This window comes from Salvelinus alpinus, chromosome 8 (genome assembly GCF_045679555.1).
Source record: "Salvelinus alpinus chromosome 8, SLU_Salpinus.1, whole genome shotgun sequence".
In the NCBI taxonomy this organism is placed as follows: Eukaryota; Metazoa; Chordata; class Actinopteri; order Salmoniformes; family Salmonidae; genus Salvelinus; species Salvelinus alpinus.
Genome location: NC_092093.1, coordinates 60,212,524 through 60,235,858, shown reverse-complemented (window position 1 = coordinate 60,235,858; position 23,335 = coordinate 60,212,524). Strand labels below are relative to the sequence as shown.

At 45.4% G+C, this 23,335-nt stretch overlaps 1 protein-coding gene across 1 annotated transcript in view; it reads left to right on the top strand.

Annotated features, from left to right (window-relative positions):
- Nucleotides 1-23,335, top strand: part of hs6st1b (heparan sulfate 6-O-sulfotransferase 1b) — a 100,714-nt gene that overhangs the window by 64,604 nt on the left and 12,775 nt on the right. The gene's annotated exons all lie outside the window — the stretch shown is intronic.

Genomic DNA, 23,335 nt, shown 5'->3' with positions numbered 1-23,335 from the left:
AGGCTCCGGTCTCTCGTCATTGTATACTTGTAAACAAACACTACGTGACTGGGCACTACCGGTAAGCTTCATGATGGAAAATTATGTGACCGGTAAAATGAAGAACTCGATCTTCTTATCATAACATATTGCAGGTAATTATTTAAGAAGCTACAAATATTCAAATGTAATAAAACACTTCAAATAATTAGTTTCAACGGTATTGACAGTATTGAAAAACCATCCTGTGTTTCTAAATACCCCGGTATATGGCCCAAGCCTAGTGTGTGCATCTGAGCATGTGTAACTGTGTATGACCACCATTCAGGAAGTAATGACTCACCACTAGCTACACTATTCCAAGACCTCTACAACTGCGCTACGCAGCACGGCCACAGGATATGTCACACTTGTATAGACCTGTGCTCAAAGGGTCAAAAGTCGTATGAAAATGTGTTTGCGGTCATAATTGATCATGAGGTGCTAGGCAGAAAAGTACAGTGTCAACATCTAGAATACAGGTTGCACACTGACTCCCTCATTACCCAACACATACCCTGTATTGTAGTAGCAAGACTGACAATGTCCCAGGCCTTAATCTCTTTCCAAACAAGGGTATGTGTTGGCACATGTGAAAGTGCAGCTGTGTCCCTAAGCTATAGTTCAACTTCCACATGTTCTGAAATATGAGGGGAATGGAAAAAGTGAATAATCAGTGTTGAATGAATGTTTTGTTTTGTTTTTTTCCCCTGAGAAGTCAGTGCATCAGCTATTACTACAGCTGAGCAAGCAGAGGGGCAGTGAGTTAAAACAAGGCAACTATTTCTCAGAGCTAGGCGTCTTGATGGGAAAACACTTCGTGGTCTTGGGCACCACACGCACGTACGTGCGCACGCAAACACACATTTACCCGTGTATTTAGACATGAATAATCATATTTTTTGGCTTAATTCCGTATCTAATTACAAATGTTTGGCCCCATGCTGCCTCCCTCCATTGGGAAGTGACAGCTGTTCCTTGCTCTGACTCATATACTTGCGTAAACTCGGGGGCCGAAATGAAACGCATCTAGCTCCAGCTTCCTGAGAAAATGGCCTTGGCTTCTTCCCAGTCTGAAGGGGAGTTTGCGGGAACATTTTACTGCAGAAAAAAGAAGCGTGCGCGCAAACACACTGCATCTAGGTGGTGTTAGCCTTATCAAAGCGATTGTCAACATTAGGGCTTGGCTAGGCCCATAATGTGCTCACTCTCTCACACACATGCGTTGCTATTATACTAGGGCCCTATAAAATCGTTTTTATTTTTTGCCTGATTCCTCCGCCCCCCCGCCCCTCAATTCTGTTTCTCTCCGTTATTGTTTTTCCAAGTTTCCATTTTCCCCACCTTTTTTTTCATAGAACATCCAATTTAGTTGTTTTCTAAGTCCACAACAATGGTTAAACCACATCCGTAGACCACTTTTGAGGTCTGGTAACATTTGAGAAATGTAGATAATTTTTTGGTGTAGTTACCCTTTAATTCCAGTGCAAGATGTTTAGTGTTTTTCTGTACTGCACGTGATGTTGAGAGTTTTGCAAAACAAATACCCATTGGATTGTGGCAAATAATCAGGATATCATTCTGCCAGGTAAGCATAGTCAACTACAAAGTAAACATTTAATTGAGAAGGTTTTTGGGAAAGCCTTTCCATCTACCAGAATACTTTTCATTAGCATCATTGCTAACGTCTACAAAGTGGTACATTCGCGCACCGAACATACACAGACAGGGGGAAGTCTCATTGCCTCTTCAGAAAGTTGCAGGAAATATGAATCACCAGAGGCCCTCAGATTTAGTTGTTTCCCCCTAAAGAAAATCATTTTCTTTCTCTGTAATACTACTAGCAATTTTATGAAGTTGGCTTTAGCTAGCCCAGATAGCCTGGAATGGGAACCTATCAGTCACGTTTAGAGTAGATAGCTTGTCTAACGATCTTAACTGGCATGCCTGCTGGCAACGTTTGTAGACTTTGGAAAAGAAAGCAATAACTTAATGTACTGAATAAGACTCACATTCCTTTCAATCTTTTACCCAGATGCAGAGAATAATATTTAGTTTGTTTAAACTAAGAACCACCAGTCAGGAGGATACAGACAACTCAAGCGGTAGACTTAGATGTACAGAAAAATTGTCATTTAAAATTTTTAAAAGTAAAATTAAGCATAATGTTAATGGTTCTAGATTGCAAGAAAAAGCTGTTTCGAGTGTTTGAAAAAGGCTAAATTCTCTCCTCCGTTCTCTGCATCACAGATTTCATAGGACCCTTTTATACTCAGCCACAAACTACTTCTCCATCTCTTATCGATCCAACCCCCCCCCCCCCCCGCACCTGACAGTGTGCTAGTGGGAGACGTTTGCTCAGCCAAGCCCGACACCCAACAAGCACAACAACCAGAACAAAGTGGATTTTAGGGAGGGAGGGCTGCCAAAATGACCCAATTTAATTTGCCAATTTAACTAATAATCATCTCAAAGTGCGAGTACAGCTCGTGGGAGAGAATGCCGTGAACTCAACAGCTGTGGTGCATACAACACTAAAACACACCCACAATATGTGGGGAAACCAATGAGCCAAGATATGAGCCTAATGTTACTGAAGGATATACCCACAACATGATTTCTGGATCATTTTCTATATTGTTGCCAAATCAGTCAGTAGTGAGTAATCAAAATACTCTATCAATGTCATTCTTGCTCCCCCATTCTCCTCGCCACTCTCTACTTTTTCTCTGTCCATCCATCTATCCCTGCATTGCTCCTCCACCTCTATCTCTGTCTCTGTGGGATTTGAGCCGTATAGCATTACAATTTCAAAAGGCCCTGTCTTATGGACTCCCTTGTCAGGGAAGGCCAGTGGCGATGTTTAAGGGATGTGAAGTATGAGGAATGATTCCGGAGGGCAGCGCTCCCACTGTTTACATTGCCATGTCACGTATCATTAGGCCAGTGAAGTCTTAAGGCCTCGCTGCTCATCTCAGCTGGCCCTCCACGCCAAGGCCTCCATAACATGCCCCAGGCCGCTCATTGATCAAACTCAAACTTTTTTAAATGCTTTTTCTCTACACGCACCATTCTCCTCATGGTGTGTATATTTGTATTTGTTATTATCACCACTCTTCCTGGGTTCCAAACACATTAAGGAACTTACATCACACATAAAACAAAAGATGAAACAGGACATCATATAACATTATTACTTCACCACGTATCTACACTACAAAATGTATAATACCACCATACAACAATATTACAATGTACGTGTGTAGTGTGTGTGTGTGCTAGTGTTGTGTGCATATGCGTGTGTGCACATGTGAAAGTACTAAGTGTTTTGGAAGTAGAATTGATTCAATAACTAACTATTTTTATATGTTGGTGCCATATGCAAATCATCTGCTAAATTGTAATTATTCGATTTATTGCCTACCTCATGCCTTTTGCACACATTGTACATTGTATATAGATTCTCTTTTTTTTCTACCATGTTATTGACTTGTTTATTGTTTACTCCATGTGTAACTCTGTGTTGTCTGTTCACACTGCTATGCTTTATCTTGGCCAGGTCGCAGTTGCAAATGAGAACTTGTTCTCAACTAGCCTACCTGGTTAAATAAAGGTGGGAAAAAAATAAAAAATAAAAATAATAATAATAATTCTGGATGGGAGTGCTCCGGTGATTCCGTTTAGTGGATTTCTCACCTTGTCCAAGGAGTGAAAACAATGAACAAACCTGCTGCATAATGAGCTCGGGAGAAAAAAAGAAAAAAAATCCCAGCCAGAATTGGCGCTTCCAATTATCACTGTTTTGCTGTGACAGGCTCCCTGCGGGCTTGGATCTCACCGCTCCTCCTAAGTGTTTGTGTACACATTTAGGCTCCCGAGTGGCGCAGCGGTCTAAGGCACTTCATCTCAGTGCTAGAAGCGTCACTACAGACCCTGGTTCGATTCCAGGCTGAATCACAACCGGCCATGATTGGGAGTCCCATAGGGCGGTGCACAATTGGCCCATCGTCGTCCGGGTTAGGGTTTGGCCGGGGTAGGCCATCATTGTATATAAGAATTTTATAAGAACATGTGTAGAGTATGTGCCTTAGAAAACCTCTGAGGTGTCAGCGGCGGTGTGCATCTGATGCCCCTTGTCCTAACAGAGTTTATTCGCTATGCACACCCACCACACATGAATCAAATCAAAATCACATTTTATTGGTCACATACACATATTTAGCGGATGTAGCGAAATGCTTGTGTTCCTAGCTCCAACAGTGCAGTAGTATCTAACAATTCACAACAATACACACTTCTAAAAGTAAAAATGGAATTAAGAAATAATATACAGGACCAGTCAAAAGTTTGGACACCTACTCGAGCGTTTTTATTTGTACTATTTTCTACATTGTAGAATAATAGTGAAGACATCAAAACTATTAAATAACACATGGAATCATGTAGTAACCCAAAAAGTGTTAAACAAATCCAAATATATTTGAGATTCTTCAAAGTAGCCACCCTTTGCCTTAATGACAGCTTTGCACACTCTTGGTGTTCTCTCAACCAGCTTCATGAGGTAGTCACCTGGAATGCATTTCAATTAACAGGTGTGCCTTGTTAAGTTCATTTGTGGAATTTCTTTCCTTAATGCATTTGAGCCAATCAGTTGTGTTGTGACAAGGTAGGGGTGGAATACAGAAGATGGCCCTATTTGGTAAAAGACCAAGTCCATATTATGGCAAGAATGGCTCAAATAAGCAAAGACAAACGACAGTCCATTACTTGAAGGTCAGTCAATCCAGAAAATGTCAAGAACTTTGAAAGTTTCCTCAAGTGCAGTTGCAAAAACCGAGCGCTATGATGAAACTGGCTCTCATGAGGACCGCCACAGCAAAGGAAGACCCAGAGTTACCTCTGCTGCAGAGGATAAGTTCATTAGAGTTACCAGCCCAAATAGTTCAAGTAACAGACACATCTCAACATCAACTGTTCAGAGGAGACTGCGTGAATCAGGCCTTCATGGTCGAATTGCTGCAAACAAACCACTACTAAAGGACACCAATAAGAAGAAGAGACTTGCTTGGGCCAAGAAACACAAGCAATGGACATTAGATCGGTGGAAATCTGTCCTTTGGTCTGGGTCCAAATTTGAGATTTTTGGTTCCAACCGCTGTGTCTTTGTGAGACGCAGAGTAGGTGAATGGATGATCTCCGCATGTGTAGTTCCCACCATGAAGCATGGAGGTGTGATGGTGTGGGGGTGCTTTGCTGGTAACACTGTCCAGTGATTTATTTGGAATTCAAGGCACACTTAAGCAGCATGGCTATCAGAGCATTCTGCATCGATACGACTCCCATCTGGTTTGCGCTTAGTGGGACAATCATTTGTTTTTCAACAGGACAATGACCCAACGCACCTCAACCCAATTGAGATGGTTTGGGATGAGCAGAGTGAAGGACAAGCAGCCAAGTGCTCAGCATATGTGGGAACTCCTTCAAGACTGTTGGAAAAGCATTCCAGGTGAATCTACTTTGACCTGACTCATCCACTTCAGAAGTCATTCCAAGATTTGCACGGAGATAGCTAGTCCCATAATACACATGGATATAGGAACTGTAGTCGACTGGTAGAATAGTTACTTTTCCTAATTTAGCGTTATTGTGGAGTTTGAGAATCACATTTGGCTCAGCAGCTTATGAGATATTCCTGTCGTTCATCAACCGTGTGCTGTTGGCAGCGTGTGTGTCAGAGGGAGAAAGAATAGAAGATTGATGAAGAGGGACTTTGACGTGGAAAGACGGAGAGAGTGAAATGGACAGTGAGAAGGGGGTAGAGGCTGTCTGAGAGAAACCTTAGTCAGTAAAGGCTCTGGAGGTTTCTCCATTGTGCCTGTCGCTCACCCTCATGGCTACGCTCTGCCAAAACCACCCAACCAACCCCAAAGCTTAAAAGCCCTGCCCCTTACCGTTAGGGGGGGTTCAGAAATGGCAGGTAATTGTTTTCCCTTTCCCCTTTTTACCACCACACTCTTCATGTGCAGGCCACCCACACTCTCCATATTGTTTAGGCTGACAAGACAGGAGCTAAGTGACCGAGCTAGCCAGGAGAAAAAAGAGAAAAGAAGTTGGCGGTTCTCCAAAGAAGGCAAGAAGGAGAGTGAGTAAGGAAAGGAAGACAGGGAGAGAGAAGCAGGGGAAAGGAATCAGCTTGTCGCTTCATCGATTCTCAAAAAGGATGAAAAAAAGGAGCCACGTTCCTTTCAAATGGAAGCCGAGCGCGCTGTAATCAACTGCCTGCTGCTTTACCTGGCAGTACATTTCCATGGCAACCCTATTAGAAAGCCAATAGAATGGGGCCTTAGGTCGAAGGGGAATGCCAAATACTGGTGCAAAGATAGTTCACTGTGGCAGATGGTACAGGTACAGATGTAGGATCTTTAATTTGATCACCCTGTTACAAGAGAACTTTCCTGCAACACAACGTGTAGTGTATTTGAGGTTTAAAAAGGCTTCTAAAGTTTGGATTTTCCATCTAGAAATGTCAGACTTGATTTTCCCTTACAGAAAATGTACTATCCTGTACAAAAAAAGGCCCTTTACATTTCCTGTTACAGGGTTATTACTGGCTCATATTAAGATCCTACATCTGTAGGTACGAAGGGGGTTCTTACAGACAAAAAGGGTATTGGAAAGGCTTTGATTGGTATTATTGTGTTGGCTACTTCTCCCGGCCTCTTTGTGTAGAAATGCTATCCTGCATATCTCCGGTTATGTTAGTACCCAACCATGTTGTTCTCAACTGTATCTCTGTCTCTATTGAGAATTATCCCTATCATGGATTTAAACCGGCTAACCTCAGCATTGCCCACAAAGACAATCACTCATCAGGCAAAATAGCTTTTCCTTCCTCACCCGTCTCCAGATCTCAAGCACAGGAACATCGCATCAATACTTAAAAAACAATATGCCTCACTTGCATTCATTAGTTCCCTTTCCCTCTTAAACACATATACACTTACTGTATGCACAAGCACACACATTCTGGCCTCTGAAAGTTCCACACAGCCGGCGAGCCAACATGTCTCTACAGCGTGTAATCTTGAGGAATTTACAAAGTCCCTCTGCTTCTGCGAAAAACCCTTTGAGGTGATTTGCGTGGAGAAGTCGACGATTGAGATGTAAGGCTTTCTTTTTTTCCTCTCGTCCCTCAAGCGTGTTTAGAACACACAACTGTTCCAGCATGCCAAACAGGATCTCCGAAATGAAAAAAAACCTTGAAGATCAAGGCTCGTAGGTCAAAGGTTGCAGAGGGGTGTCCCGCCGTGGCTCTTATCTCCAGGATTTCTGGAAACCTTTTATTTTGTTATCCTTTAATTCCTCCAGTCCTCAGCCAGACTCCACCTGTCAAGAGTTAGTCATAAATAACCATGAAGCTCTCTGTATATCACTCAGGGTCTGTTGAGTTTGAAGAATAACAAATGTCTTTATTAAATCAAACAGCCAGACCTCTGCAGTATATCAAGTGTTACTGTAATTCCACCCCACTCCCTCTGTTTCACCCCCCCTTTCCTTTCTCTCCTCTGCTTTTCCTACCGCTTTCCTGTTCATTAGTTCAAGGATCTTCTTCAGTGGGGCTCTGGACATGATTCACCGCCATGACACCTGCTCGCCATGACACACACACACACACACTATCCCGAGAGACCCCCCCCTGGGCACACGCTATCCCCAGTTGAATTGGCAATCTCGCATGAACCGAAAGGTTAGATATGGCCTATAGTTTGCCGTGAACTCCAGATTTGGCACTGGTATTGGTAGTTTTTGTAAGTGCAAAGATCAAAAGGGAGGCAAGACTATAATTTTTCCTTAAAGATGAGATCTGTGCATTTGTTCTTATCGTTGTTTTGAGGAAATGAACGCCCGGCGTTGTTTTGAGGAAATGAACGCCCGGCGTTGTTTTGAGGAAATGAACGCCCGGTGTTGTTTTGAGGAAATGAACGTCCGGTGTTGTTTTGAGGAAATGAACGTCCGGCGTTGTTTTGAGGAAATGAACGTCCGGTGTTGTTTTGAGGAAATGAACGTCCGGCGTTGTTTTGAGGAAATGAACGTCCGGCGTTGTTTTGAGGAAATGAACGTCCGGCGTTGTTTTGAGGAAATGAACGTCCGGCGTTGTTTTGAGGAAATGAACACCCGGCGTTGTTTTGAGGAAATGAACGCCCGGCGTTGTTTTGAGGAAATGAACGCCCGGCGTTGTTTTGAGGAAATGAACGCCCGGCGTTGTTTTGAGGAAATGAACGCCCGGCGTTGTTTTGAGGAAATGAACGCCCAGCGTTGTTTTGAGGAAATTAACGTCCAGCGTTGTGGTAAAAAACATCCTAGTTAATACTCTGCTGTTCTATCGCACGTGCAGTGGTGTCATGGGGGGGACGCATTTTGTTGTTTGAAGTAAGGTATTTGTTGTAATATCGCAAACAGACATGGCAGTTTCACCTCTATGGATTCCAGCTTAAAGTAGAGTATTAGGCGGTGTTCTGCATCTAGTTGAGTTCTGGACCATCTCTGCCTTGGCCTGGAATGTTGGCATTGCTGATGTAAAATGAAGGTCGACCTAATGCTCATACCTACTGCGATGGCCTTTTATATGGCCCTGTTGTAATTCTACACTCACCCTGAAGGGTATAGCTAGCTCAGAGTTAACATTAATAGCTAATTGCTAATGCTAATAGCCAGTCATTATGCAGTTGTCACGATAGCGACTGCTGAGTTGGGTATTTGGTTAGGTTTGCAAAAAAAAAAAGTACTCTGGTCCTTTGGTACTATTAGTGCTTTAGTGCCGATTTACCAAACAATCGTCGTTTCGACACAATTTTGAGCTGGACGACTGGGACCTGATTTAGTTTTCTGCTTCGTTATTTATGACATACTCATTCTCACGGAACACCTGCCACTGTTGAGCATTGAGTGTTGTCGTCCCCCCAGTTAACTGAGAGTCGATCTTGAATTCCACCAGTGTCTGGATTTACCATACAGTTCTGTCCTGGCACACCTGGCCGGCACTAAAAGAAACTATATAATATTTTATTTCTCCACTCCAGGTCCTCTGTCATCACTATTTATCACCAGGCCTGATTTGAACGGGGAACCTGCTAGTATTGAACATGGCCAGTGTTTACGAGACCCAAGTGTGACAGAGTGGAAGCCCATCCTTTCCTTTCTCTGCCCACAGGTTATTTATCTACCACCGGTCCCACTACCAGGACCCCCGGCAGTATTAAACATGTCGGAAAAATGTCTCTCTCTGGCGAGGATGGGGTATTGAGATGTGTGACAGGTCGGGGGTATGCGGCGATGCGCCACACCTGCCCGGATTAAACATGTCAACATTTACGAGCCCCTTGTGGGAGCAGAGAAGCAATCTTATTTTGGGTAATCGCGGTGCTCTTGGCTGCGGGTCCATCTGCTGCACACCTGCTTCAACTCTGAGATGAGTGGAGAAATCTTGTTGCGGCAGGGCCTGGGAATAAGAGAGTCCTGGGTCATCAGCAGTTTCCTCATTAGCTTCTTTCTCCGTAAGATGTGTGAAACATCTTGCAACCGCCTCTGTCCTATCAATCGCCTGTTTGTTTTGTTGTTGTATGATAATTCCCACCCATTCCCACCCTGAAGACATGCTGAGGTTTCCTTCACGGCTGACGTCTCTCATCCCTTCATCCCTCCTTCTTTCTCTCTCGCTCAAGCTTTGCCCTTCCCTCCCGCTTAAATCATAGATTCTATTGATAAATCAACTGTCTCCCCTTCTCACGCAACAAAATATCTTTTCCCCACTTCCTTCTCACACCGACAATGCCCATCACCCTGTTAGTTAGTTAGTTAGTTAGGTGATTAGTTAGATAGATAGTTATAATGTTCGCTTGCCTGTACTGGGTGACATGTTCACAGTTCCAAGAAAAGCCAAGAAAAGTTAGATACATTTATTCTGGCTCTCCAAAAAGAAGGCTCTGAGCTTCTTTGATGGTAGGGGGAAACCTAATTGAAATTCTCCTCCCTGCCTTTCTCTTCCTCTCTTTACTGCCATGCTGCTGACACTGAAAATCTCCGCCTACTGCTGCCGACTCTGCACCCACACCGCTCTTTGAGCGTTTCAGTGGTAGAGCAGAGCACGCCAACAGCTATCCATGTAACGTTGTGGGGGGATTACTGCTTGTCCTAAAACGCCACTGTGCCTTATCACCATGTACTTGACTCATCAAAAGGAAACATCCCCCTGCATGACCATCCAGTCATTTCTACTTAAAGCTGGAATCCTTAATGGTGAAACTGCCATGTCCATTTGCGATATTACGACAACAAAAGTTACTGTAAAGAACAAACAGTTTTTCCCCGCTGACATCATTGCGCGCACGATAGAACAACACATTATGTACTACACATTTGTTTTACCATGCTGCGTAAACGCTCCTCAGCTCAGCAACAATAACAGGGGAAGTATTGCCCGTCCACATCTACTACAGTATTATGGCTGTAGAGGATGATCATAGTTTCTGTTTGAGACAGAAATGGATGGTGTGATCCAGGGGGACTTTATATTTATCTTTTATCAATGTAAATGTTGATTCTCTATGTATTATCTTTGATCAGGATAGACTATAGACTATATAAAATAAATACTCCCCCCCCATGAGGTCGAAGTGTTCCTAGAGCTCTGAGACAGAATTGTGTCGGCACAGACCTGGGGAAGGGTACCAAAAAATATCTGCAGCATTGAAGGTCCCCACTTCCATCATTCTTAAATGGAAGACGTTTGGAACCACCACTCTTCCTAGAGCTGGCCTCCTGGCCAAACTGAGTAATCGGAGGAGAAGGGCCTTGGTCAGGGAGGTGACCAAGAACCCGATGCTCTGACAGAGCTCCGGAGTTCCTCTGTGGAGCTGGTTGTCCTTCTGGAATGTTCTCCCATCTCTACAGCACTCCACCAATCAGGCCTTTATGGTAGTGGCCAGATGGAAGCCACTCTTCAGTAAAAGACACATGACAGCCTGCTTGGAGTTTCCCAAAAGGCGCCTAAAGGACTCTGACCATGATAAACAAGATTCTCTGGTCTGATGAAACCAAGATTGAACTCTTTGACTTGAATGCCAAGTGTCATGTCTGGAGGAAACCTGGCACCATCCCTACGGCGAAGCATGGTTGTGGCAGCATCATGCTGTGGGGATGTTTTTCAGCGGCAGTGAGTAGGAGACTAGTCAGGATTGTGGGAAAGATGAACGGAGCCGACTACAGGGAGATCCTTGATAACCTGTTCCAGAGCCTCACCTTCCAACAGGACAATGACCCTAAGCACACAGCCAAGACAATGCAGGAGTGGCTTTGGGACAAGTCTCAATGTCCTTGAGGCCCAGCCAGAGCCCAGACTTGAACCAAATCTAACATCTCTGGAGAGACCTGAATAAAGCTGCACTCCCCATCCAACCTGACAGAGATGGCGAGGATTTGCAGAGAAGAATGGGAGAAACTCCCCAAATACAGGTGTGCCAAGCTTGTAGCGTCATACCCAAGAAGACTTGAGTCTGTAATCGCTGCCAAAGGTGCTGAGTAAAGGGTCTGAATAATTATGTAAATGTGAGATTTCTGTTTATTTTTAATAAATGTGCAAACATTTCTAAAAACCTGTTCTTGCTTTGTCATTATGGAGTATTGTGTGTAGCTTGAGGGGGGACATTTGAATCAATTTTAGAATTAGGCTGTAACATAACAAAATGTGGAAAAGGTCAAGGGGTCTGAATACTTTCTCAATTCACTGTATGTATTTACAATGTAGTATCTGTATGTACACATAGATGCTGGCTCCAATGCTTCCAACAGTTTATTTTCATTTTTTATTTATCCGGTATTTTACCAGGTAAGTTGACTGAGAACACGTTCTCATTTACAGCAACTTGGGGAATAGTTACAGGGGAGAGGAGGGGGATGAATGAGCCAATTGTAAACTGGGGATTATTAGGTGACCGTGATGGCATGAGGTACAGATTGGGAATGTAGCCAGGACACTGGGGTTAACACCCCTACTCTTAAGATAAGTGCCATGGGATCTTTTAAAGACCTCAGAGAGTCAGGACACCCGTTTAACGTCCCATCCGAGAGATGGCACCCTGCCCTGTGGCATTGGGATATTTTTTTTAGACCAGAGGAAAGAGTGCCTCCTACTGGCCCTCCAACACCACTTCCAGCAGCATCTGGTCTCCAATCCAGGGACTGACCAGGACCAACCCTGCTTAGCTTCAGAAGCAAACCAGCAGTGGTATGCAGAGTGGTATGCTGCTGGCGAGTTGTCAAGTTGGCTGGATGTCCTTTGGGTGGTGTATCGTTCTTGATTCACACAGGAAGCTGTTGAACGTCAACCCAGCAGCATTGCAGTTCTTGACACAAACCAGTGCGCCTACTACCATACCCTGTTCAAAGGCACTTAAACATTTAGTCTTGCCCGTTCACCCTCTGGCACACATACACAATCCATGTCTCAGTAGTCTTGAGGCTTAAAAATCATTCTCTTCCCCTTCATCTACACTGATTTGAATTGGATTTAACAAGTGGCATCAATAAAGAATATAATTCACCTGGTCGGCCTACATCATGGAAAGAGCAGGTGTTCAAAAAGTTGTATATACTAAGTGTATGTATGTATACTGTAGTACATGTATGTATACTGTACAGGATTAAAGCACTAAAAACAAACCCTTACCTTTTTCAAATCTGTATTTCGCAGCTTGGACTTTTGTGATGGACAGTCAGATAAGCATGTGATACATGTGATGAGCTAGTGTTCACCAGAAACAAACCATTTACCTAAGCTGTGGTCTGACTGATGAAGAATGACTGACACACACACACACACACACACAATCAATTCTCCCGACACACAGACTGATTGAAAGGGAGAAAATGAAAAATTCAGATTGCAGATTGTCTCTGTGAACAGTTCCACTCAGTCTGTGAGATGAAATGACTTCGTAATCTGAGAAATGACTTGGACACGTTATCATCATGGTAGAGTTGTCTTCTGGAGCGCTTCGCCAGCTGCTGTCTTTTTATTCTCATTTACACAGACTCTCTTGCACTGGCTTTGTGCACACACTGACACATACTACACTGACACTCCAACACACACACACACTACATACGCTCACACACAAAAAAACACACACATGCATATTGACACCACACACAGACACTCTTTCACGATCTTCACACACACTGCTTCTACTGTTTATTATCTATCCCGATTGCCTAGTCACTTTTACCCCTACCTATATGTACATACTGTATTACCTCAACTACCTCGTACCCCTGCACATTGACTCAGTACCGGTACTCCTTGAATATAGTCTCCTTATTATTTTGTGACTATTTCCTTTTTTTTTTGCAAATTTGACTTACTTTTGAACTCTGTATTGTTGGGAAAGGGCTCGTAAGTAAGCATTTCACAGTAAGGTCTACACCTGATATATTCGGCGCATGTGACAAATACAATTTTATTTGATGTTATCTATCTGATAAGAGCATTCTGTCTGCATTCTGCCTGCTTGAAGTCAACTATGCGGCCTATAGTGAATGAGTCTATAGGCCAGGGATCATCAATTAGATTCAGCCACTGGACTATTTTTGTCGAAGCTGCTGGTCGGGGTGCCGTAACATAATTTCTACACTGCAAATTGACTACAACTATGCCCCAAAAAAAGAGTGTATTTTGAAAATAACATTTCATACCTTGATTCCATTGAGACACAATGAAAAGTATGCTTAAATGTTTTTTTCTTTCTATTTGTGGCAATACTTGGCAACAAATGTAAAAAATTAAAAAATTCAGAATTCATTGTGATTTTAATATTTTTGACCCGAAAACAACAATTGTAAAAAATAGTCTCCTTTCGGTAAAGTCGTCAATGCTTCACTTGAAGACTGCTGGCATAAGTCTATATGACAGTGTCCCACTAAATGGCAAAATAGCTGTCACATCTCCTATGCCTCATTATGGGATTTGTGACTTGGTATTTAAGCATACTTTTCATTGTTCATGAACCACCAAACCCATTAATTAGGCTATAGGCCTATTGGTGTCATATCCTATTTCTGTGTGTTGACACCTTGCTGTTCTATTGCCTCTCATGGCATTATCATGAATGAGCACGGAATAAGAATAATTGCAATGTTCAAGATGAGTCAAGTTCCATAGTTCACACTGATAGTGCTAGAGAAGCACAGAATGAGACATATTTCAAATATCAATTTAAAACACCTGTCAGATACCATTTATCTACAACTCCTAGAGATATCTGTATCTCTTTCTCAAAATGGACGTCGATGAGCATTAGTCATTTAAATAGTCTCGTGGGACAAACACTTAACTCCCTCTCACTTAATTAATGCACTCCAAAAATATGAAGAACTTTCTTTGAGAGAAACTTTCTGTTGAGGGGAGAGTCAACAAGGCCTGTGTAAATGGGAGAGTCTGAAAGGCTATGTAAATCCTTGCTCTATATACCCCTGTTCAAGTCAAGTACTTCTGGCCCCCTGAAAAGCTGGAAAGGGGCGTTTTAAGTTTGCTGTTGTAGCTGAATGCTTGCTTGGACACCATTTAAGCCACTACTGCAATCTCTGCAGCCTCTTGCTGTAGCCTAAACTCCCAACTGTGTGCCTTGCCTTACCAGTGTAGTTTTACCGGGAATCTTCAAAGGATCTTTAATGGGTTATAATGCAATGCTGGATTTCGACGTGTGGTGGCAGTTTTAGGTGTAGCTAACCCAGTGGCACTCTGAAGTGTCTCTTCCCTCAGTGCTGAATTATTCAGCGTCGCTGTATTTCCCTAGTTTGAGAATGCCAGTGGGATGTTCTTAGTGGAAGACGAATAGAGAGAGAATTGTGTGTGGGTGTGCCTCATTGCCTGCTAGGCCTGCACGATATGGGGGAAACATTTAATTGTGTTTTTTGTACCAAATATTTGACTTGCGATTTTCTAGATTGAAAAACCCTTGGGTAAACTGTTGGAATCATAGAAATAGATTTCTCATTCTAACTTTGTGTTTGGAATGCAGTTTTGTGTGGCATGACAACAAATGAAAAAGGAAGGAAGGAGGTGGTTGTGACAGAGTAGGAACCAAAGTGTTGGTCAATGTTTTTCGATAGGACCCTAATTAGATTTAAATAGGTACGTTCTCTTTGCCATTTCCTCTGATTTTAAGAACAAGCTGTTGCACAAACAATCATGACATACTCCACTACTGGTACCGGCCTGTATTAAAGCAAAAGTTTGCTAGAGTGATTTACCTTCTCAGAAGATTTAGCTAGCCAGATATCACTTAGCATTAGGGGTTAACACACATTTTGTAGGCATATTTACAGCTTGCTAAGAACAACTAATTAGCGTTTTGAAGAGAACAAGTTACACAAACTAAAAGTATAGTATAGAAAACATGGATTTATATTAAGAAGCTAAGTGGAACGCTGCGTCATTCTTGCTTGGGGAAAATCTGACTGCATGCTGTGGTTTATGCTTGCAGAGTCAGTGAATCTCGAGCACAAGGAACTGTGAGTGAGTGATGGGGCGGGGCTTGGTGTGTGGGATTGGGAAGTGGACAAAAGAGGAGAAATTGAGAGAGAACGTCAACGCAAGCAATAAATCACATGCTAAAAAAAACAGGCGTTACACACTAAGTGGGGTTTCAAAATATCGCAGCCTTTTGTGATATGGATATTACACATGTCAATATCACAATTTAGATTAAAATGTGGTCAATCGTGCAGCCCTACTGCCTGCATATACAATTGAAGTCGGAAGTTTACATACATCCACCTTAGCCAAATACATTTAAACTCAGTTTTTCACAATTCCTGACATTTAATCAGAGTAAAAATCCCTGTCTTAGGTCAGTTAGGATCACCACTTTATTTTAAGAATGTGAAATGTCAGAATAATAGAGAGAATGATTGATTTCAGTTTTTATTTATTTCATCACATTCCCAGTGGGTCAGAAGTTTACATACACTCAATTAGTATTTGGTAGCATTGCCTTTAAATTGTTTAACTTGGGTCAAACGTTTCGGTTAGCCTTCCACAAGCTTCCCACAATAAGTTTGGAGAATTCTGTCCCATTCCTCCTGACGGAGCTGGTGTAACTGAGTCAGGTTTGTAAGCCTCCTTGCTCGCACATGCTTTTTCAGTTCTGCCCACAAATCTTCCATTGGATTGAGGTCAGGGCTTTGTGATGGCCACTCCAATACCTTGACTTTGTTGTCCTTAAGCCATTTTGCCACAACTTTGGAAGTATGCTTGAGGTCATTGTCCATTTGGAAGACCCATTTGCCACCAAGCTTTAACTTCCTGACTGATGTCTTGAGATGTTGCTTCAATATATCCACATCATTTTTCTACCTCATGATGCCATCTATTTTGTGAAGTGTACCAGTCCCTCCTGCAGCAAAGCACCCCCACAACATGATGCTACCACCCCCGTGCTTCACGGTTGGGATGGTGGTTTTCGGTTTGCAAGCTTCCCCCTTTTTCCTCCAAACATAACGATGGTCATTATGGCCAAACAGTTCTATTTTTGTTTCATCAGACCAGAGGACATTTCTCCAAAAAGTATGATCTTTGTCTCCTTGTACAGTTGCAAACTGTAGTCTGGCTTTTTTATGGCGGTTTTGGAGCAGTGGCTTCTTCCTTGCTGAGCGACCTTTCAGGTTATGTCAATATAGGACTCGTTTTACTGTGGATATAGATACTTTTGTACCTGTTGTTTCCTCCAGCATCTTCACAAGGTTCTTTGCAAATCAATCCCAAAACAACAGCAATTTTCGCACCAAAGTACATTAATCTCTAGGAGAAAGAACTCGTCTCCTTCCTGAGCGGTATGACAGCTGCTTGGTCCCATGGTGTTTATACTTGCGTACTATTGTTTGTACAGATGAACGTGGTACATTCAGGCGTTTGGAAATTGCTCCCAAGGATGAACCAGACTTGTGGAGGTATGCACATTTTTTTTTCTGAGGTCTTTGCTGATTTCTTTCGATTTTCCCATGATGTCAAGCAAAGAGGCACTGAGTTTGAAGGTAGGCCATGAAGTACATCCAATCGACTCAGGCTAATTGACATCATTTATCAGAAGCTTCTAAAGCCATGACATAATTTTCTGGAATTTTCCAAACTGTTCAAAGGCACAGTCAACTAAGTGTATGTAAACTTCTGACCCACTGGAATTGTGATACAGTGAAATAATCTGTCTGTAAACAATTGTTGGAAAAATGACTTGTGTCATGCACAAAGTAGATGTCCTAACCGACTTGCCAAAACTATAGTTTGTTAACAAGAAATTTGTGGAGTGGTTGGAAAAACAAGTTTTAATGACTCCAACCTGAGTGTATGTAAACTTCCAACTTTAACTGTATGCCTTTTTGAGGCTGCCTTCTTCAACCAGGTATTACACTACTAAACTGCTGTCTGGTGACTCTAGGCTAAATACCAACTGTAATTCCATAAAGCTCCAGAAAATACAAGGAAGATTTGGATGATTTGATGCTACGTGTCCAGAACTAGTCCAAATCTAGCCTACCTCCCGTCTGTTTCAACCATCTCTCAATCTATGTTTTTCCTTTCTCTTTATTTCTTATGGATCTTCAGTCTGAAATGTGTGTTGAGTGCCTTAACATCTGGCCCCGGGCCCCCAGTGTCCTCTTCAGCCCTCAAATCCCTCACACTGTCATCTCTCCTTTTCAACCATGCAGCCCCTCTCAAATCCCTCACACTGTCATCTCTCCTCTTCAACCCTGCAGCCCCTCTCAAATCCCTCACACTGTCATCTCTCCTCTTCAACCCTGCAGCCCCTCTCAAATCCCTCACACTGTCATCTCTCCTCTTCAACCCTGCAGCCCCTCTCAAATCCCTCACACTGTCATCTCTCCTCTTCAACCCTGCAGCCCCTCTCTAATCCCTCACACTGTCATCTCTCCTCTTCAGCCCTGCAGCCCCTCTCTAATCCCTCACACTGTCATCTCTCCTCTTCAGCCCTGCAGCCCCTCTCAATTCCCTCACACTGTCATCTCTCCTCTTCAACCCTGCAGCCCCTCTCAATTCCCTCACACTGTCATCTCTCCTCATCAGCCCTGCAGCCCCTCTCTAATCCCTCACACTGTCATCTCTCCTCTTCAACCCTGCAGCCCCTCTCTAATCCCTCACACTGTCATCTCTCCTCATCAGCCCTGCAGCCCCTCTCTAATCCCTCACACTGTCATCTCTCCTCTTCAACCCTGCAGCCCCTCTCTAATCCCTCACACTGTCATCTCTCCTCATCAGCCCTGCAGCCCCTCTCTAATCCCTCACACTGTCATCTCTCCTCTTCAACCCTGCAGCCCCTCTCTAATCCCTCACACTGTCATCTCTCCTCTTCAACCCTGCAGCCCCTCTCTAATCCCTCACACTGTCATCTCTCCTCATCAGCCCTGCAGCCCCTCTCTAATCCCTCACACTGTCATCTCTCCTCTTCAACCCTGCAGCCCCTCTCTAATCCCTCACACTGTCGTCTCTCCTCATCAGCCCTGCAGCCCCTCTCTAATCCCTCACACTGTCATCTCTCCTCATCAGCCCTGCAGCCCCTCTCTAATCCCTCACACCGTCATCTCTCCTCTTCAGCACTGCAGCCCCTCTCTAATCCCTCACACTGTCATCTCTCCTCTTCAACCCTGCAGCCCCTCTCTAATCCCTCACACTGTCATCTCTCCTCATCAGCCCTGCAGCCCCTTTCTAATCCCTCACACCGTCATCTCTCCTCTCAGCACGAGAGCGGGTGCATCTCGATAGTCTAAGCTGGCTCATCTCCTCTCTTCCATCTGAACTGATGTGGAAGAACCTGACAGGAGGAAGCAAGTTCACAGTAGCTTTCTGGTATCCTATAGCTCCTAACCTGTGGAGGAGCGTACTTCACTCCACACTTGCTCCAGAACTAGTCAGACCTCACAGACCTCTCTGATATGGCTCTTCAGAAATCTGCCCATCCTTCTGAGAAGGAGAATATTAGCAGCTCCCCTACCGTTGTATAGGCAGGGTCGGCTCCCCTACCGTTGTATAGGCAGGGTCGGCTCCCCTACCGTTGTATAGGCAGGGTCGGCTCCCCTACCGTTGTATAGGCAGGGTCGGCTCCCCTACCGTTGTATAGGCAGGGTCGGCTCCCCTACCGTTGTATAGGCAGGGTCGGCTCCCCTACCGTTGTATAGGCAGGGTCGGCTCCCCTACCGTTGTATAGGCAGGGTCGGCTCCCCTACCGTTGTATAGAAAGGGTCGGCTCCCCTACCGTTGTATAGAAAGGGTCGGCTCCCCTACCATTGTATAGGCAGGGTCGGCTCCCCTACCATTGTATAGGCAGGGTCGGCTCCCCTACCTTTGTATAGGCAGGGTCGGCTCCCCTACCATTGTATAGGCAGGGTCGGCTCCCCTACCATTGTATAGGCAGGGTCGGCTCCCCTACCTTTGTATAGGCAGGGTCGGCTCCCCTACCATTGTATAGGCAGGGTCGGCTCCCCTGCCATTGTATAGGCAGGGTCGACTCCCCTGCCGTTGTATAGGCAGGGTCGGCTCCCCTGCCGTTGTATAGGCAGGGTCGGCTCCCCTACCGTTGTATAGGCAGGGTCGACTCCCCTGCCGTTGTATAGGCAGGGTCGGCTCCCCTGCCGTTGTATAGGCAGGGTCGGCTCCCCTGCCGTTGTATAGGCAGGGTCGGCTCCCCTGCCGTTGTATAGGCAGGGTCGGCTCCCCTGCCGTTGTATAGGCAGGGTCGGCTCCCCTGCCGTTGTATAGGCAGGGTCGGCTCCCCTGCCGTTGTATAGGCAGGGTCGGCTCCCCTGCCGTTGTATAGGCAGGGTCGGCTCCCCTGCCGTTGTATAGGCAGGGTCGGCTCCCCTGCCGTTGTATAGGCAGGGTCGGCTCCCCTGCCGTTGTATAGGCAGGGTCGGCTCCCCTACCGTTGTATAGGCAGGGTCGGCTCCCCTACCGTTGTATAGGCAGGGTCGGCTCCCCTACCGTTGTATAGGCAGGGTCGGCTCCCCTGCCGTTGTATAGGCAGGGTCGGCTCCCCTGCCGTTGTATAGGCAGGGTCGGCTCCCCTGCCGTTGTATAGGCAGGGTCGGCTCCCCTACCGTTGTATAGGCAGGGTCGGCTCCCCTACCGTTGTATAGGCAGGGTCGGCTCCCCTACCGTTGTATAGGCAGGGTCGGCTCCCCTGCCGTTGTATAGGCAGGGTCGGCTCCCCTGCCGTTGTATAGGCAGGGTCGGCTCCCCTGCCGTTGTATAGGCAGGGTCGGCTCCCCTGCCGTTGTATAGGCAGGGTCGGCTCCCCTGCCGTTGTATAGGCAGGGTCGGCTCCCCTGCCGTTGTATAGGCAGGGTCGGCTCCCCTGCCGTTGTATAGGCAGGGTCGGCTCCCCTGCCGTTGTATAGGCAGGGTCGGCTCCCCTGCCGTTGTATAGGCAGGGTCGGCTCCCCTGCCGTTGTATAGGCAGGGTCGGCTCCCCTGCCGTTGTATAGGCAGGGTCGGCTCCCCTGCCGTTGTATAGGCAGGGTCGGCTCCCCTGCCGTTGTATAGGCAGGGTCGGCTCCCCTGCCGTTGTATAGGCAGGGTCGGCTCCCCTACCGTTGTATAGGCAGGGTCGGCTCCCCTGCCTAGATCTGTTGCCCCCACCTGAAGGATTGGAATGTTGGTGTCAGAGGCCCAGGATGTTGGTGTCATTAGGACATTGCACTGTGATATTGTGTTGTAATTTGTTCCCTTGTTGTGTTCTCAACTCTTTACTCGGGCAGTATATTCAGGGGCTGACGTCACGCCAGTTGAAGACAACATCCAGGAAATGCAGTGAAGAGAATCATAGACTTTGCCTTCATCAGTTTCTTACTGTCCCTTTTGGCGCCGATGTCCCCCGCTTAGAAATGCAGGGCTTTCCCTATTTCCTGTTTGTCGCGTAGAAAGTAATTAGTTTCAGATTGTAGTAGTCCCCTGCAACTGGCATTGGAGCGAGGCATTGGTAATCCTTGTCATCCATAGAGCCACAGAGGGTTTGTTTTGCTGCCAAGAAAGAGGACTGAGGAGTGACTCATTAATATCACATGGGGGTCTTAAGACACGTCCCACTGTGCATCGCTTTCCTTAATGACCTACTCTTAGAGAAACATACACATTCAAACACATACATTCATAGATTCACACAATTGCGCGCACACACACACACACACTCTGAAACTGTAGTCACACACACACACAGACTACACACCAAAACGCAATCACATGGCCACAGAAGGGACATGTCTATATTTCAAATGGGCATAGTTTGAGCCACGCGCTAAAGTGCTTGAGAAAGCAGAGCGAATCAAGCAGCACTACTTCAGCAAAGTGTCAGTCAACAGAGCTAAAGCCTGAGCCGTATGACCAGCCTGCTGCGTCTCAGTAATAAGGCTATAGCCTCGGCCCGTATTAATACTGACTGGCCGTGCATTAAGTGGGCAGGTAGGTAATTACCAGGTTATTGGGTCGTGCAGCCACCCTCTAAAGTGTCAGGTCATGCACGTGGCCACCCAGTTTAATCACCCTGGAAACAGAGGGAGTTGGGTGATAACACCCCCCCCCCCCCCCCCCCCCCCATCAGGTGTCAGGACTGTCCGTGACTGTTGGAACCACTTGGCCTCTTACCAATGTGCTCTGGCAACAACAGAGATGGGAAGATGGGCAGGAGATGGAGAAAGAGGGGTGACAGAGCGGGATTAAAAAGATGGAGGGAATATTGGTGGTAATGGGGAAAGAGAGGAGGGTATTCAGTGTGATCTGGGGGAAAGGTGGTAATGTGGAAAGAGAGGAGGGTATTCAGTATGATCTGGGGGAAAGAGAGGAGGGTATTCAGTGTGATCTAGGGGAAAGGTGGTAATGTGGAAAGAGAGGAGGGTATTCAGTGTGATCTGGGGGAAAGGTGGTAATGTGGAAAGAGAGGAGGGTATTCAGTGTGATCTAGGGGAAAGGTGGTAATGTGGAAAGAGAGGAGGGTATTCAGTGTGATCTGGGGGAAAGGTGGTAATGTGGAAAGAGAGGAGGGTATTCAGTGTGATCTAGGGGAAAGGTGGTAATGTGGAAAGAGAGGAGGGTATTCAGTGTGATCTAGGGGAAAGGTGGTAATGTGGAAAGAGAGGAGGGTATTCAGTGTGATCTGGGGGAAAGGTGGTAATGGGGAAAGAGAGGAGGGTATTCAGTATGATCTAGGGGAAAGGTGGTAATGTGGAAAGAGAGGAGGGTATTCAGTGTGATCTGGGGGAAAGGTGGTAATGGGGAAAGAGAGGAGGGTATTCAGTATGATCTGGGGGAAAGGTGGTAATGGGGAAAGAGAGGAGGGTATTCAGTATGATCTGGGGGAAAGGTGGTAATGTGGAAAGAGAGGAGGGTATACAGTGTGATCTGGGGGAAAGGTGGTAATGTGGAAAGAGAGGAGGGTATTCAGTATGATCTGGGGGAAAGGTGGTAATGGGGAAAGAGAGGAGGGTATTCAGTATGATCTGGGGGAAAGGTGGTAATGGGGAAAGAGAGGAGGGTATACAGTGTGATCTGGGGGAAAGGTGGTAATGTGGAAAGAGAGGAGGGTATTCAGTATGATCTGGGGGAAAGAGAGGAGGGTATTCAGTGTGATCTAGGGGAAAGGTGGTAATGTGGAAAGAGAGGAGGGTATTCAGTGTGATCTGGGGGAAAGGTGGTAATGTGGAAAGAGAGGAGGGTATTCAGTGTGATCTAGGGGAAAGGTGGTAATGTGGAAAGAGAGGAGGGTATTCAGTGTGATCTGGGGGAAAGGTGGTAATGTGGAAAGAGAGGAGGGTATTCAGTGTGATCTAGGGGAAAGGTGGTAATGTGGAAAGAGAGGAGGGTATTCAGTGTGATCTAGGGGAAAGGTGGTAATGTGGAAAGAGAGGAGGGTATTCAGTGTGATCTGGGGGAAAGGTGGTAATGGGGAAAGAGAGGAGGGTATTCAGTATGATCTAGGGGAAAGGTGGTAATGTGGAAAGAGAGGAGGGTATTCAGTGTGATCTGGGGGAAAGGTGGTAATGGGGAAAGAGAGGAGGGTATTCAGTATGATCTGGGGGAAAGGTGGTAATGGGGAAAGAGAGGAGGGTATTCAGTATGATCTGGGGGAAAGGTGGTAATGTGGAAAGAGAGGAGGGTATACAGTGTGATCTGGGGGAAAGGTGGTAATGTGGAAAGAGAGGAGGGTATTCAGTATGATCTGGGGGAAAGGTGGTAATGTGGAAAGAGAGGAGGGTATTC